Genomic DNA, 18857 nt, shown 5'->3' with positions numbered 1-18857 from the left:
GTCCCCACAGCCCTTCAACAGAAAAATGAAAATGTCACAGCATACAACCCAGAAATGAGTCAGATGGGCTGTAACCTCTGAGCACCCCCAATCCGTCACTCAAACTGTATCTCAGCATTTTGAGTGAGTTCAGAATTTTTAATAATTGCAAAGAAAATAAGAGCTTTATTTTTTCTTATTTTAGTTTATTAGTTCATGTGTATAGTACATAATATTTACATTTTTGTGGCAAGTTAGTATACATACATAACACATTTTAACTCCTTTTATTTATCCCTTCTCCCTTCTCTCCTTCTATTTCTTGTCCTCTCTATCCTTTTTTTCATTCCCTTTCTTCTCCCTCTCCTCTGAGATTTACCTATGCAGTAATCTCCTTTCTTTAATTTTGTATATGTTTGCAGTACATGATGTTTGTGTAACTTGTGTAGAGTTGGTACATGTACATAGCACATTCCAGTTCTTTTTATTCATCTCTTTTCCCTTCCTTCCTTCTATTCCTCCTCTATCTCTCTATCCCTTTCTTGACTAGCCACCAACTTTTTGCTGCAAGCCTAGATATCATCCTCACAGATAACCTATCCAGAACTCAGGGCCAGTTCCACTCTTAAGTACTCTTGTGTCCTTTTCTCTAATGATGGGTTTAATCCTTAAATGTTAGGTTTAATAGTATATCTCAGTACCTACCCTGAATCACCATCACCAGATGCAGCCTCTTCTCTGTGTCTTCCCATTCAAACTTTGCCTGTCCAACTCCTTGATACCTTTTGCTTGGTAGCTATTCAATGCAATGAATAAATGTGCCAGTAACATGAATGACCTGATGTATTCTTTCTCTTGGAAGTAGACATATTCTTAATTGGGGAATCAATCAAGGCATTAACTCAAAAAAAGGACTAAACAATGGGAGATCTTATAGGAATTAGAAAAGAAAGGATATCTGAAAGCGCAGATTCTTCTTCAATCCCTGACTGCAACATAGAAATTAAGATATAAGTGACATATGGTGTAATTCAGAGACCCTAAATGTACAGCTCAGCAAATTTTTATTTTTTGGTACTGGGAATGGAGCTCAGGGCCTTACCCTTGCCAGCAGCTCAGCAAATTTGTATAAATATATACATGAAACCAATGTCACTAACAAGATGCAGTTCATTTCTGTCACTGTACAGCGTTCCCTCATTTTCCTTACCAGCTCTTCCCTGGGACCCTACCTCAGGCAACCATTATGCCAATTACTTTCTACAATGATTAGACTTGTTCTCTTCAAACGTTTTTGTAAATGTAGTGACACCACATGTACTCTTCTGTGTTTTCTTTTTCTCAGTATGTTTTAAAGATTCACCTATATTATTAGGTTGCTGCAGTAGTTTTTTTCCCTTTTTTGCTTAGTAGCATTTCATCATATAGCTAAGCCCTACTCTATTTATTAATTCTCTTATTAGTGAACATGAAATGACAATTGAAATTTCAAACAATTACAACTCAAAATATCCTTATACCATTTGTTAGTGTTTGGATATGACTTGACGCATGATCCCAAAGACGAGTTGAAAGCTTGGTCCCTGGTGTGGCACTCTTAAGAGGTGATGGGACCTTTAAAAGATGGGGCAGAGAAAGGGGTCTGTGTTGGCTGCCCAGCTGTGCTGGTTTTCTATCTTACCATGTGATCTTAGCCTTGCATGCAATCCTGCCTTGATGCCATCTGGTATGATGTAGTTCAGCCAGAGTTTCCTTCAACGGTGCCCAAACTATGTTCTTCAGACTTTCATTCTTCAAAATTGTACCTGAGCAGAGCTCTGTTTTTATAAAATAATCAGCCCCAGGTATTTCATTAGTAATTCTTCAATCATAAGGTAAGTGAAGTTATTGGCTAGGCATAAGTAAACAGATAATACATAGCAGGGAATTTAGTCACCTGTTTCAAGTCATTGGAAAGATATGCAGAGAAGGGCCACCATCTAGTATTACCTGTAAACACAAAAAATAATGATCTAAAACTCCTTTTGTACAATATATTTCTCTTTAAAACATGAATGACACTTGAGAAGAGATGCACTGTTTTATGACCAATTTCTTCTTTCCTTTTGGGCATCTGTTTGAACAGTCTAAAAGAATTTCTCATGAGAAAAGTTCATTTTATCTTCTCTGTAAACATTTCCATTAAAAATTAATAGATAATGCATTCTACTTTTAATTCTCAGGAAATTAAGTTCATATAAAAATGAATGGCATCCAGTCAAAAGTCATGAAGTGATATCTCAGAATTTGGGAAGTGGAATAGTTCCTTGAAGTCATCTAACTCAAACTCCCTATTGAGCTGTTTAAAAAGTGAGGCGCAGAGAGATTTCATAATTTATGGAAAGTCCCACAGCTAGCAGTATGTAACTGTGGTCCAGAACTTCGGCATAGCTGAGTTCCAGCCCATTTTCTGTTTGTCTCCACCACCTTGCCTCCCATGGGCTGAGGCTGTAATCTTGTTTAAACCAGAGTCTTAGGATCATGGTTGTTTTCTAGAGCACAAGAGGTTCAGCAAAGCCACAGGAGAAGTGACTTCTCCCCTTCTCCTCTGAGTGTGCAGCCCACTTTGCTTCCTGTGCTTAAGCAACAGAGGCACAGCCTGTCTGTACTTGGTGGAATGCGTGTGTCTCTAAGTTAGGCCATTTGAAAACTCTAACCTCAAACTTTAGAACGTAGCAAGAATGTGTCAAACCAAATGTCCATTACGCTTAAGGAGTTTTGTTTTTATTTTCAAAAACTTCATGCTTTTATAGCAGCTTCAATTATTCAGTATGTTCGCACAAGCCAATAAGCCTCCAGTTCATTAAAGGCAGCAAAAACAAGAACTATATTTTAAAAACTCAGCTCATAGAAATAAATAAATTCACAAGTAACAAGTGGTGGAACTGGTGAAAAGCAGACTTGTTTCTGTAGTAATAACCACAGGGCAGGGAGGCAGATGGTGGTATTCAGACCCAGCTTTGATTTAGTCTCAAGCTTCAGACGAAGCAGGCCCACTGCAAATGGAGACATTCTGGATGCAAGGTCTGTTTGCATAACAAGGCACCAAGGTGTCCTCAGCTTTGTAGTTTTTAATGTTCTTTGTGAAAGGCATTGCAATACCTCTTTATTAGTGTACAAGCTCACAGCCAGCTCTCTGGGAGACTCTTTAGTAGGACAGTGAACTTGAAACTTGTTCAGGGAAAGAGTCAGTGGTGGTGATGATCTGTGTAAAGATAGCACCATGGGATATTTTTTAATCTTCTGCCATCAAACACATGTGAATGAATTTTTACCAGCAGAATGTATACCTTTGTTGTATGTAAATAATGTGAAGTCATAGATTCATAGCCAGAAGGACATTATTCACAAAATGAGAAAACTTTCTGCTGAGCACCTTTTACCCTGCACAACTACTTTGTTTTTTCAAGAGAGCAAATGCTTAAGTGATTAAAAGGAAGACTTTGTTTTTTTCTACCAGGAAACTGGAAACAGAACCATTCCTTTAGGAGCTGAATAATTGTGCCCAGTACTCTGTTGAAATAATTTGAGAACTACTAAATCAGAGAAAAATATTCTCAAAGGGCCCTAGATTTTTCTTCCTCCTTCTCCTTTATTACATCCACCCTTCATTCCATACACACATCATTCTAAGGCTATCCCTATTGTAAAAAAATAAATGCTCATTATTACTGAATAAATTCCTTTGCAAAGAGATGAGTTAGCTTTAAGACATACACTTTGATCTTCTGTGTCACTTTGCCATCACTGAGACACAATATCTAACACCCACAATTTAAAGAGGTTTAAATGGTTCATGGTTTGGGGGACTCAGTCTATCACTAGCTGGCTCCAAGAAAGAAACATCATGACTAAAGAACATGGTGGAGGAAAGCTACTTACTCAATGGCCAGAAAGCAAAGAGAAGAGCAGAACCAGGGACACAAATACACCCTTCCAGGTCAAGGCCACATAACACTCCACCAACCCCCTAACAACACATTCAGCTATGAATCCACCAATGACTAGAGCCACTGATAAATAAGGTGCCCCCAATATCAGGTCATTTTAGAAATACATGAGACTTGGTGGGAGGGCATTTAGTTCTAAATCCTCTCAAGGTATTTACATATCTTTTAACACCATACATAGTCTAAATCAAAGAAACAAAGCTCTAATTATGGGCATCAACCAGCAAGACAGCTTTTCTAAGTGTTGCATATTATGTAGTGACAGCACAATGACCAAACCCCTTCCCATAACTAACACTGATCAAATATTACTAACTAATCTCAGACACCTTGTTAAAATTCACCACTTGTCTCATTGCTGTTCATATTCTGATCTAGAAGCAATTTAGTTGTCATGTTTTCATAATTTCATCCAATCTGGGACTGTTCCTCAGTCCCTTTTTTTGTGACCTTTAAACTTTCATCACATGCTTCAATTGAGTTTGTCTGACTTTTGCTGTAACTAATTTTTGGCATCCAGTTTTGGCAAGGACACCACAAAAAGATTTTTCTCTTTTCTCACACATACTATGAGGAGGTAAATGCCTTGATACACTACAGTTAATGTGGTTACTTCCAGCTTTTTAAACTGCTAAGTTACTACTTTTCTTTCTGCAATGCATAAGTGTCTTGTGGGGAGATACACTAAGAAAGTCTAAATGTCCTTTTTTTCTATACTTTTGACCACAAATTTTAATGTCCATGATGTTTCTTGTATGTAACTATTACCCTGGTGATTGACATAGGATGACTTCCTGATTAGTCTTGATGTTTTCTACAGTTCTGTCCTCATCCCTTCTTTCCTTGCTTCCTCTATCACTTTTTAGCCCTATTATAGTCCCTACTCTCTTTTTATTTTCTCTTTCACTTCATCCTTCTTGCTCTTGTTTTGTCTCTTTTTCCCTTTCTCCTTTCTGCCTTTCTGATCAAATTGTCCAAGTCACCCATTAAGAGTTCCTGTATCTTTTAAGCAGGGCTCCATCATCTTTGATCATATCCTTACTTCCTGGTGCCATGGAATACTCCATGATGCTCTTTCTCTGCCTCACTCATTTCTCCTACTATTGGCAGTGCTATTTATAAACATAAGCCTTGGTGCTGTTTATGTTCCTCCTAAGTGTCACTGTTTGTAAGACAGGCTCATTTGTCTGTCTCTCTTGTCTAATCCACTGTCTGTCTCCTCTGAAAGACCATGAGTTCATACTGAATCTCCACTTCTTGTCTAACACCACAGCATTTTTAGGAGATTTCTCCATTTCCTTGCTTATAACTCATTGTTCTGACAGGTAAATCTGGCTCTCCTTATTTATAACATATTTTTTCACTTGTTTAGTGCCTCAAACCACATAATTTCAAAAGTACTAATTCATATCCATGTACAAGTTTATTAATTAGACTATATATGTGCTATAATCTTTTGTATTTCATCCCTCAATATATAGAAGTTTTTTTAGACCCTCTTGCTGTGTAGTTCAAGCTGGCCTTTAATGTACTATGTAGCTCAGGCTGGCCTTGAACTCATGGTAATTCTCCTGTCTCAGCCTCCCAAGTGCTGGGATTACAGACACACACCATCATGCCTGGCTATAGAAGCTTTTTGACTTCTGATATCGTTACATCCTGATGAGCTCATTCATTGTCAGCTGAAAATATCATTAAATACAAAATGGATTTAATACACCTAACCTACTAAACATCACAGCTGAGTAACACAGTACTATGTAATAGAATACTGTCTTTTACGTTTGTGATTGAGTAGCTGATCAGGATCTGGGGCTGACTGTTATTTCCAGGCATTTCAACAGAGTATCATACACATATTACTAGTCCAGGGAAAGATCAAAACTGAAAGTTCAAAATAAACTTTCTACTGAGTGTGCATAGCTTTCCACTGTAAAGTTGAAAAATCATTAAGTTGAGCCATTCTAAATTGGGGACCACAAGTACAGCCAAATCTTACTTTCCACAGATACTTAGATTAGTCATTTACTTCCACAATTCCTTCTGTATGCTTTGGTTATTTATTTGTCTTGCAAGTAGACTCATACATTACTATTTGTACAACATTTTGGGTTTATCCTACTCTCCTGTTGATTTAATTATTTGTTTTGATAAGATATTAGCTTTGTATCACTGTGACAAATGTACTTTTAAGGAGGAAGTGTTTACTATAGCTCATGGCTTCAGAGATCTTAATGCACAGTTCTTTGGCCTGTTGTTTTTGGCCTGTGGCAGCACAGTATGTTATGGAGTGGGCACATGAAGAAAAGGCCTGTTTACTCCCCACAGCAGCCAACAAGCAAGCAGAGAGACAAGCAGGGGTCTGGGCCTTGCCTCCTAAAGGTCTCACCATTTCTCATAGTGGGCCTTTGGGGGATATTCAAGACCCAGACTCTAGCAAAGGCTATGTGAAACCTATATAATAATGTGTAATATTACTGTACATTACTAATATAAAATGTATACTAATATATAAATATATATTAATTTATAAATAAAACTATGATTATTATCAGACATATATACTAATATATAAATACTTTTATACACTAATATATAAATATGTCTGGTTATTATCCATATTTATATATTAGTAGAATTAATGTCTTCTTCAGATTATTTCTGCTGAATAATTGCTACTCAAAACAGTACTTCCCCAGCAGTCCTGACTATCCTGGAATCATTAAGAACTCCGTTGGTTTACAGATATGCAGAAACTATTGAAGAGTGTTGAGATAGCTGTTACTCCAAATCATCCTCAAGCACTTAACATGTGCCTGTGAAAATGAGTGCACACAATGGAAAACAGTAGTAGCTGATTTTCTGTGTCCTTTTGAAGTTTGTTTCTATGTCTAGCTTTCCCTTTTTTCTGGCTTTTGCTACACCTTCGATTTGTGTGTGTGTGTGTGTGTGTGTGTGTGTGTGTGTGTGTGTGTGTGTGTGTGTTGTTCTTTTTTATTTGTACAATTTTTGCAATGCATAATGAATACATTCATCATGGTGAGTTTGTACATGTACATCTTAAGCCATTTTATTTCCCCTTTTCTTCTCTTCTATCAACTCTCCCTCCATTGCTAGCTCCCCTTCCTATCTGCAAAGGATTTATCTTCCTGTTTTCTGTCATCATTAAATCATATACTTTGGGTTTATATAAGGAAAATCATGCAATATTTAATTTTCTGTCTGATTTAATTCATTTAGCAATATGGTCTCAGTGTGCATCCATTTTTCTACAAATTACTCAAAATTTACTTTCTTATGGTTGATATATATTATAATTTACATATATTATACTTTATCCATTCATCTGTTGACAGACATATAGGCTGTTTCTAAGATTTAGCTAATGTGAGTTACATTGCAAGAAACATGGGTATACATGTAACACTGTAATACAAGTATGTCTTTATCTCTTGTAGGATGATACCTAGAGGAATATGTATAGCTGGGTCAAATGGAGTTTCTACTGTTAAGGTTTTTAAAGAATTTCCATAATAAGATTTCCATAGTGGTTGTAATAGTTTACATTCCTATCAACAATGTAGAATGATTCCTTTTTTTCTCATAACATTATCAGAATTTTGTTTTGTTTTGTTTTTGAGTTCTTGATAATAGCCATCTTTTGTGGAATAAAATGGAATCTGTGTTATTTCAATTTGTGTTTCTCTAATTGCCAAAGATGCTGAACATTTTTGCAAGCACAGCACTTACTGGCCATTTGTACATCTGCTAAGAAGTGTCTGTTCATTTCATTGCCTATTTTTTGTTTGGGTATTTTATTTTGAAAGGTAAAAATTTTTAGTTCTTTGTATATTCAAGATACTAGTCTTTTGTTTGAAGAGTAGCTGGAAAAATTTTTCCTGGTTCTGTAGGTTCTCTTCACTCTATTAGTCATTTGCTCTGCTGTGTAGAAGCTTTTAAATTTGATATAATACCATTTGTAGATGCTGGGTGTTAGTTTTCATTCACTTTGGGTTTTGTTTAGAAAGTTCTTTCCCATGCTTTTGTCTTCAAGAATTTTATCTACTTTATCTTCCAGAAAATTGTTTCTGTTTTAATATTTACATCTTTTTAATGTATTTTTATTAGTACGTGTTGGGAGAACATGTTTACATTCCTTGTGCGGGAGGGGTTTATGTACCTAACACTCTTAATCTACTTTTTCATTTCCTTTTCCTCCTCTCTCGCCTCCCTTCCCTCATCTCTTCATCTTACCATTTGAAAAAGATCTAACTCTCTACTGTCTTTTTTATTTATTTATTTATTTATTTATTTATTTATTTATTTTTTATTTTAAAGATAAAAGGAGGGAAACATTAACAGTTCAACATCATTAGTCATTCGAGAAATGCAAATTAAAACAACACTAAGATTCCACCTTACCTCTCTACTTTCTATCATCTTTATTTTTCTCTTTAGGGCTTTGATCTGTTTTGATGTTATGTTGGTCCTGGATGAAAGATATGGGTAGTTATGTTTCTGCACTGGCTAACCAGTATTCCCAGCACCATGTTGTTATTATCAACCCCTGGTCAAAGATCAGATGGTTGAATACATTTAGGATTGTTTCTACATCTTCTGTTCTATTCATCTACATGTCTATTTTTTGTCAGTATCTTGCTGTTTATCACTATAGCTTTGTAATATCAGCTGAAATTGGGGTTTCAGTTCCCTCCTGCTTTTCTTTTGTTGTCCAGGATTGTTTTTGACATACAAAAGAAGCAATACAATCTCCTACTATTCCCTCCTTAACAGCACAATTTTTTTGTTTTTTTCTAGTACTGGGAATTGAACTCATGACCTTGCACTTGCCAGACAGGCGCTGTGCTGCTGTGCTAAATCCCCAGCCCCCTCCTTAACAGCAGAAAAGAGATCTATGACAATAATGTAGATGCAGAGTCAAATAGTGACCTATAATAAATGCCTACTAAATTCAACAACCACATCATTAACAATAAAAAAGAACTCAGCAATGATTGCACAATGTCAACTAAATATCTAAAAATTAATAAAATTTAACTTAATAATGATAAAATGGAGGGGTGAGGAAAGAGAAAAGTGAAAGAAGTAAAGTTTGTAAAAGAAAGATGAGAAGTAAGCTAGAAGACAGAGATAAAGAATAACAGAAAACTAATAGAATTAAGTAAAAGTAACATAAAAAGCAAATATGAAAAGGAAAAGAAAATTAGAAAAAAAACACCACAAATAACAAAAGAAAGAAAAAAATAAATCCAAAAGTCCAAAAACAAACATTGAGAAAAAGAAATTAATCCAAAAAATCCCTCCATGTCTTTGGGTGGCCTTCCTTCCAGGACCTGCACTATTGGAATCCTGCAGATATGAGGAAGGGATATTGGTGACTGCTAGATGATGTTTTCTGCCCACACTCACTCTTTTTCTTTTGGATACTGAGTTCTGCCACACCTTTCCTTCTGAGTGACGTCCATCTTTGTTGTGTGTGCCTCACAGCTATATTTACTCCTATGTATCCGTTATGGTTTGTGTCTGGATGTCCCGGCCAAAGCCTCATGCGGTCATGGGGCAGGTTTTTAGAGTTTATGATTGATCCATGTCCAACGCTGGGATTATGTGTGTGAGTGCTACACCCGCCCTGGGGTGGATAGTTTGCATACAATGTAAGGGAGAGAAAGAGGCTGCTTGCAGCCATTCCTCCCTTTTGCCCTGGCTGCTTTTGCTGTCTTCCACCACCTTGAACGCCACCGGTTGAACGGTTGCCCCCTGCCATGTGCCAGTCTGCCTTGGAGCCAGCTGAGTATGGACTGAAACCTCCACAGACTGTGAGCTAAATAAACATTTCCTTCCTTCCTTAATTCTGGGTGTTGTGTGTTTTGTCTCAGCAATGAGAGAAAAAGTAACAAAGTGTCTTAGTGTTTGTGCCCCTCTGTGCACTCTAAGTCACTACTATCTCCACCTGGCTTTACAGCCTGAGAACTTCTGAAGTGCCCCCACTGCTGTAGAGGCCCCTCTGTCTGCACATTCCAGGATATGGCAACCAGGCAACCTAAAGTGTATCCCTTATCATTTTGGTGTATGGGGAAGTAAAAAGACCACCAAGCTCTGTGCTAGAAACAGACAGCAAGACAGGGATGAGTAGAGCAGTGTGCTGGACTTAATGCTAGCTCTTTTAGACCCATGGCTTTCAGAAAACCACAAAGAAACCAGTCTAGCTTCTTACCACAGTAGGTGGAACTATCATGTCCTTTAAAGGCTGAGATCACTCCTGCTTAAACTTTTCAGGGGGTCTAAGACCAGCCCACCACCTCTCTGCAACTGTCTCTTGTGAATATCTCCCATTCAATCACTGTAGTAGGGTAAGTATCCTGAAGTGTAGCTGTTCTGAGACTTCTAGATTCCTAGAGTATCTCTGTCTTAAACAATTTGCCCCTTCTAAAAATAGTTCCTGATTAATCTCTCTTAAATATGATGGGTGCTTCAGTGGATTTCACTGACAATTCTAGCCTGCAGAAGGAATCACTTTCAGAGTAAACCTTCCATGTTGTATTTGCAGTGAACAATAATGGTGGGCTTTTCTGGGGGCTAATACTGCCTCTGGCTCAGTCTGTTCTTTCTTCCTGGGGTTGCCAACCTTCTCTGAATTTATCTGATGTTTGTGGAGAGATGTCTCTCTTCTTGGAATCCCAGATTAATATTCTAGATTTCTTTATCCTTTTCTCTCCATAGTTTCCATTTTTGCTAGTTTCTCTGTGAATTTTAGTTTTCACACTGGCTCCTTCATGATTCCCAGAGATCTTCTTCCTTTTCTCTTCTGTAGGTTTTTTCCAGATATCTTGATTCCAAGTCCTGGAGAGGCTGTAGTATGCTTTAGTCTTTACTCTGCCATCTCCCTGCTTCCCTGAAATACCTGCTATACACAGCTGTGTTTTCTTTCACTTGCTAATACTTCAAATTCTTCTTTTCCACCAGAGAGTATTGTATGCTCTTTTGTAGCCACAGATTCTGAGAAAAATGTAAATCAAACATAGATCAAAAATAAAACCTTGGACTGTCATTTTTATAAATGGTAATTCAAGTTCTTTCCTTTCCCTCCAAACTACTGCTGAAATTTTTTCCAAAAATAACCAGAAGAAGTGGTTCAAAGCAAATCACAAACTATTTAGTGAGCAGCAAATCTTCCTCAAGGCCCTCTTGGCCACAGACAAAGCTTCAGTAATAGGCAGTGAGGAAGTGAATTCACACAAGGGAGACAGTGTGTGGGAGTGAGGGGTAATAGACCGCTCTGCCAAGCGAGCCAGCTCCGAAGTCCCACAGACCTATGATACTGGTCTTTTATAACTTGTGTGTACGCAACAGAAGACAGAGGCATCAAAGTAATACTGAAAGAATCATGAGTTTCAGATAATACTTTTCTGTAACAAGAGTTATAAATGTATCAACAGATCTCTCAAATAAGGCACAATATTGCAAAAAGTAGCTTTAAGCTTGAACACTGTAAATCTGTTTTACTTAATGCTAGACAGTAGCTAATGATTCTCCGCTATGGTATGTGGGGAAAAGAATTCACCCAAGATTTTGGTCCATTATGTTTTTTTTTATTTCCATAGTGTAAGTCATTTGCATCCTATTTTCTACTTTCAATTTCCTAGTTGTTCATTTCTAGCTCTGTGTTTTGTTGTTTTTTTTGTTTGTTTGTTTGTTTGTTTGTTTTTGGTTTTTCTCTGGTACCGGGAACCGAACTCACGACCTTGCGCTTGCCAGGCAGGCGCTTTTGCCGCTGAGCTAAATCCCCAGCCCCTAGCTCTGTGTTTTAATCAAGTCATTAGTTTCTACCAGTCCATATATCATGGCTTCTCTGTTCCTGACATCTTGGTTGGCTGTACCTTAATGGAGAGTACCATTAGAGCCACCTTCTCTCAGTTCTTGTCAACTTGAACCTAGGAGTGTGTTGATGTGAACAAAGTTTAGTCTAGCAATGAAATCCTTTAGTTTCATTTTTGTTACCTGAGAATTTTATAGATGTTGCTCCACTGTTTTTTGTATTGACTGCTGCAATGGTCACATCTGACATGAGCTTGATTTTCCTCCTTTATATGTCTGTTTTGCTGCTGGCCAGGAAAACTGACACACATTCTTTCCCCTTCAAGTGCAGTAATTTTTCTAAAATATTTTCCCAAGTTCATATTTCATGTCAGTTTCTTTTGGAACATAGTTGGTCCTTTGGTCAAACATGTTACTTTTGAATTTATATCTTCTCAGTCCACATTTTACTCTTGTCTTTTCATTAGTACCCCATTAGGTAAGCTGATATTGGACAGTATCTGACAGCTCACGCCCCATCATGTGCAACTTTATAAGTACCTGGGTGTTAACCATGTGCAAAGAGGTACCCTTGATGGAGAAGGTGGGGTAGAAGAGGCAGTGAATAAGGGCGACTCTTTAGAGTGGCACACATACTGTTGGCACACATATTGTTCAGTGGCTCACAGAGTCCCACAGCAGGGCCTTACTTGACAAGCCGCCATAATGGTTCCAGTTCTCATCTCCTTTTGCCTGGGATCACCTCCTAAAATAAGTACCTGTGTGTAACACCTAGTCTCATGTTCTGTTTGTGGGGGAGAATTTATTCTTCAACTTGTCCTTGTATTATAGGTCCACAACTTTTGTTTATCCCCTCCATTTTCCCCTCTGTAAATGTCTTCTTATTTTCACTTCTTTCCCCTTTTTATGTACTGAACTTTCCTCAAGTCTTGCTCAGGGTTTCTAAATAGATGTTCTCAGCTGAACATTTTTTAAGTCTCTGTGATGATTTCATGGGGTTTTTCCCTCTTTATTTCTCCCTGGAGCTCCACTAGCATACTTGTCACTCTTTTTCGTAAGTTATCTTCTCTTCTTTGGTTTCTTGTTTCTCCTAAGTTGTTTTTTCATTTTATGCTGATTACACTGTCTGAGAAGAAAATTAACCTCATCCATCTTTCTTTTATGCCATTTTCTCCTTTTTAAATCATCACTTTATGTGAACTACCCATGTTAGTTTATGTCTGCATATCTGTCATTTTTAAAAGATCATTAATTTGCTAGAGAATAGTGAGGAGGAAGAAGAGAAGGAGGACAAGGAGGAGGAGGAGGAGGAGGAGGAGGAGGAGGAGGAAGATGCTGAAATGAGGGAAGTAGTCTATGTCCAGAGACTGTTTTATTTCTCAGGGGACATTTGAGCTCAGTTTGGATATTCAGATGGATGATGTAGCTCCCAGGAAAACTCTTACCATCGTAACCTGTGTTGGATACTTGTGATGTCTATCTCTGCTCCCCTCCAAAACCTCTGACAGCCTCTTTCAGCCAGGAGACCAGATTATGGACCCTAGCTATTTCTCTGGTGTTATTTTGCATGTACAGTGACAATTCTTGATTTTCCAAAAGCCAGTACCAAATCCTAGAGATTCTTGCACTAATTAGAGACTTTATGTAGCTATCACATTCCCAAATGATACGCCCTAACCATCATCCCCAAATGATAGGCCCTAACCAACATCAGCATTGCCTATGACATTGTTAGAAGTGAAGATCCTTGAGCCCCACCTGCCAAATGAGAAGCTCTAGGATTGGCCCTAAGTAGTTTGCATCTTCAGGAAACTCCCTTGTGATTGAAACACACTAAAGTTTAACCACTGATATTTTAAAAGAATCTTTCTTTCAAAAAGAGTTGAGATTTGTTTTAATTCTCAGCTTCCCACCTCATTTTGATTCAAATTATACAGAATTTGGGGTTTAGGGTTGTACTTTAGAATGGTGGCCTTTTGACCTAACAAGATGGAAGGTAATTTTCCTTCTAGCTGGCTGGAAAAGGATAGGCCTGGACCTAGATTACAAGCCCAGTTAGGCCACATATCTGTATCTCATTAGTTGATGACCTCAGGCAAGCCACTTAACCTATTCAGGCTCTGCTGGGACAAATAAATTCCACACCATTGAGTAGAAATGTCTGTGTTTATTTCTTAGCAGAAGTTTAAGTGCCTTTCACGCGAGGGTTTCTGTTTCTCTCCTGTGAGAGCTCATCACTGGGGAGCATTCTGTGCTATGGCTGTGAAGCCTAAACTAAGGATAGTCTTAATTTATATTCATTCATGTTCAGAGACAGCAACATTTTCTTTACTTCAGAGAAATTTAGTCAAATTTTCAAGCCTTCATTCAAAGCTCTGATGCTTAAAGAAGGCCTGCTTTCCATTTGGACCTGCCTCTGCTCTTCTTTGGGTAGAGTAGAATAGGAGAGCATGTGATGCCTGCGGGCCTAAGGTGAGATGGGGTCCAACTCACTCTGAAAACTGTGTGCTGAATCTCACTTTTCTGTGCATCATCCCATCCCTGGAAAACATAGCAGGCTATCCATACAGAAAAGACTCCCTGACTTGTTATTTCAGGGGATTCTTGTTCCCAACATCCCAATGGGCTCATTTATTCCTTCACTTTGTTGGTCATGTATTGAAATAGCATATGTTAAATATTACCCTTATATGTATATGTATATAATTATAAAAGCATACAAATAAATACTATACCTGTATATGCATATATAAACATTAAACATCTGTGGTTTTCTGAGAAAGTAATACTTCACGCTGCCAAAAAATCAAAAATAAAACCTATGTATAGTTTTGATGACCTTAATCTTCATCAGTCAATATATTTCTGCAATATACATTTCAAGCATGTCCTGAACTGACTCAGAAGCAGAACCAGGAGGATGTGACACACTCTCACCGACACCATTCCCAGCTGATACTCATGGAGAGAGCCAGGTAAGTCCCATTTACTTCCTGGGGGCAGAGTGGGTAACCCAGGACCCCACTGCCATTACAGTCTGAGTCTCTGCCCTCTGTGCACCCAGAACACACAGGAATTCCTCACTCAGAAGCCCCGGGGATTGCTCTCACAGGGGTTCACGTGTGAGCCCTCCCTGCACGGGCCCTGTGCCTAGTGAGTGAGTGCTCCAAGAGCTGCTGGTCCCACAGTTCGAGTCCGTGCTTTACTTGCACCCTGAACCCTGGGGGGTTGCAGACATGGGCAGTCAGTGATTGCCGTCTGTTCAGCCCACATCTGGTTCCTGTGTGTGTAATGAACTGACTGGAGATACAGAATCAGGTGGTTCACAAACTGTCAATGCCACATTTTGGGTCTGGGTTTTGCCTCTACTATGAACTGCCTGGGGACGTAGGTCCACTGGACTGGGATTGTCACACCAGTGCAACCCTAATTTGGGCCGTGCACATGCCCTGAACTGCAAGCAGAAGCTGGATCAGATGGTCTGCCATCAGCTGACACCAATGCCCACATCTGAGACCTGGGATAACTAGATACAAATCAACAACTGCCAGAAAACCCCAGACTACGTAGTGCTTCTCAGCAGACCCTGAGGGGCAAACCCAACCAACAGGAAAACTAGGGACACTAGAAGCCTTTGATCTGTAGCCACTGAAGAGGGAAACTGAGCTTTCTGCATCCAGTATCAAACATGACAAGACAAAGGCTAAAACACAATCTCAGAACTCCTCCCCACTCAGAACAAATCCAGGAGACACTGACAAGGAGGACTTGGTAAACACATGCCTGAAATTGCTGAAATGATTGTAATGGAAATAAAGAAACAACTCCATAAGGCCATAGAAGAGATCAGATCAGAAACAATCTCTCAGGCAAGAAATAAAATGACAATAATAGTGAAAGAACTCTCAGAACGTCTGAAGAAGAAACATATAGGAAAAGAGAAGAAGAAAGGCAACGGATGGAAGCATTAAATGAAAAACATAGAAAGGACTTAGAATGCATGAACTGGATTCAAAGAGACTTCCAGGAAAACAAAGATTCCATTGAAGCAGCCAAAACTGCTTGAATGAAGCTGAAGATAGAATTTCAGACTTTGAAGACAGCATGGCAGCTAGCGATCATGAAAGAAAGGATCTTGTAAAATCAACAAGAATCCCGAAAAAGCCAATTCAACAGCTGCAAAGAGGAATAATGTATGACTTATAGGAGTCAATGAAACAGCAGGAGGCAACACAACTGACTTAAAAAGAATATTTGCAGAAATAATAGCAGAAAATTTCACAAGTATAGAAACAGAACCTGATATATAGGTAAATGGCGCATATAGAACTTCAAACAACCACAAGCAAAATAAAACTACACCCAGAGATATAATAGTCAAGTTCCCAGATCTCCAGCAAAAGAACAGAATATTAAAAGCTGCTAGAGAAAAGAAACAGAATACCTATATAGGAAAGCCCATCAGAATCACAGCAGACTTCTCAGCACAAACCATCCAATTGAGAAGAGCTTGGAGTGAAGTATTACAGGTCCTGAGACAAAACAGCTTCCAACCAAGACTGATGTACCCTGCCAAACTATCTCTCAAATTCAACAGAGAAATAAAATATTTCCACGACAATGAGCAATTGAGGAACTTCGTGAGTTTCAAACCAGCATTGCAAAGAATACTAAAAGATATTCTAGTCAGATGAGAATCTGACCGCAACTTCAAGAACAGTAGAAATGAAAAGTCAAGAAGAGCAAGCAAGTAAACAGGTAGCAAAAGTAGAACACCAACCCAAGTAAATAACATGACAATGATAAATCAACACATATCGATTATAACTATAAATGTAAATGGCCTTAATTCTAAAGTCAAAAAAAAAAAACAGACTGGCAGAGTGGATTAAAACACAATATCCAAAGATACACTGTATACAGGAAACATATTTTACTCAAAAGGAAATCTGTAGACTGAAAGTCAAAGGATGGAAAACAATCCTCCATGTAGCAGGAACCCCCCAAAAAGCAGATATACCTATTCTGTCTGCAGACAATATAAACTTCACACCGACAACAATCAAAAGAGATAAAGAAAATCACTACGTACTTGTCAGGGGAAAACTGCAAGAGGATGAGATAACAATCATAAACATGTATGCACAAAATGTTGGAGCTGCAAATTATATAACACAAATCTTAAAAGGCATGAAAACCCATATAATTAATAACACTACTGCAGCAGGGGACCTCAAAAGCCGTTGACAAAAAGAGAGAGGTCAACTGGACAACAAATCAGCAAGGAAATTACAGATCTGAACCAAAGCTGTGAACAAATGGACTTAGTAGATGTCTACAGAGTGTTCCACCCCACCACATTAGAATACATTTTTTTCTCAGCTGCTCATAGGTCTTTCTCTAAAATAGACCACATCTTAGCCCATAGAGCATACATACCAAAATGCAAAGGAATTGAAATTATCCCGTGCATATTATCTGACCAGAGTGCAGTGAAATTGGAAATTAATGACAAAAGGAACTCCAAAAACTCCATAAACACTTGGAAATTAAACAACAACCTCCTGAACAACCAATGGGTGACAGAAGAAATTAAAGATGAAATTAAAAAAATACCTATAAACAAATGAAAATGTAAATACAACTTACCAGAATTTATGGATGCAATGAAAACAGTCCTCAGAGGTAAATTTATAGCAGTGAATTCACACATAAGGAAAACAGAAAGAGAACAAATAAGTGGCCTAATGCTTCATCTCAAACTTTTAGAAAAAGAAGAACAAGTCAGGCCCAAAGCCCAAAGAAGGGAGAAGATTATAAAGATCAGGGCAAAAATTAATGCAATTGAGACAAAGAAAACCCTTCAAAAAATAAACAAACCAAAGAGTTGGTTCTTTGAAAGAATAAATAAAATTGATAAACCCCTAGCCAACTTTATCAAAAAAAGGAAGGAAAGAACTCAGATTGATGCAATAAGGAATGAAAAGGATGAAATTACTACAGATTCCACAAAATTCAGAAGATCATTAATATCTACTTTGAAAACCTTTACTCCCATAGGATAGAAAACTCAGAAGAAATGGACAGATTCCTAGATACGTATGCATTAACAAGGTTGAGTCAAGAAGATATAGAATTCCTGAACAACCCAATATCAATTAATGAGATTGAAAGCATGATTAAAAACCTACTGACAATGAAAAGCCCAGGCCCTGATGAATTCACAGCTGAATTTTACAAGAAATTCAGAAAAGATGTAATACCAATAATCCTCAAACTCTTCAAAGAAATTGAAAAGGATGCAATTTTCCCTAACTCATTTCTAGAGGGAAGTATCATACAGCTACCAAAACCAGAGAAAAACCCAACCAAGTAGGAGAACTACAGACCAACCTCCCTAATGAATATAGATGTAAAGATACTCAAGATTCTAGCAAATAGAATGCAGCAAATTATCAAGAAAATCATACATCACGACAAAGTTGGATTTATTCCAGGAGTGAAGGATTGGTTCAGTATTCACAAATCTACAAATGTTATATGCCATATCAAAGGAGCCAAAGACAAAAACCACATCATCATCTCAATAGATGCAGAAAAAGCTTTCATCAAAGTCCAACATGCATTCATGATGAAAACTCCACAGATAATAGGAATAGATGGTCTTTACCTTAACCTGATCAAAGCCATCTATGACAAACCAACAGCCAACGTCATTCTCAATAGACAAAAACTGAAAGTTTTTACTTTAATATCGGGAACAAGACAAGGGTGTCTGCTGTCACCACTCTTGTTCAATATAGTTCTGGAACTACTAGCGAGAGCAATTAGACAAGAGAGAGAAATAAAAGGAATAAGGATAGGAAAGGAAAAGTAAAACTATCACTATTTGCAGATGACGTGATACTTTACTTGGAAGACCCCCAAAACTCCACAAAAACACTCCTTCAATCAATCAACATATCCAGCAGTGTAGCTGGATACAAAGTCAACACCCAAAAGTCAGTAGCATTCCCATACACAAACAACAAGCAGACTGAGAGAGAAATTAAG

Source organism: Chinchilla lanigera, unplaced genomic scaffold, assembly GCF_000276665.1.
Source record: "Chinchilla lanigera isolate Chin_1 unplaced genomic scaffold, ChiLan1.0 scaffold00061, whole genome shotgun sequence".
Classification (NCBI taxonomy): domain Eukaryota; kingdom Metazoa; phylum Chordata; class Mammalia; order Rodentia; family Chinchillidae; genus Chinchilla; species Chinchilla lanigera.
Note: the sequence above shows the minus strand (reverse complement) of the source record.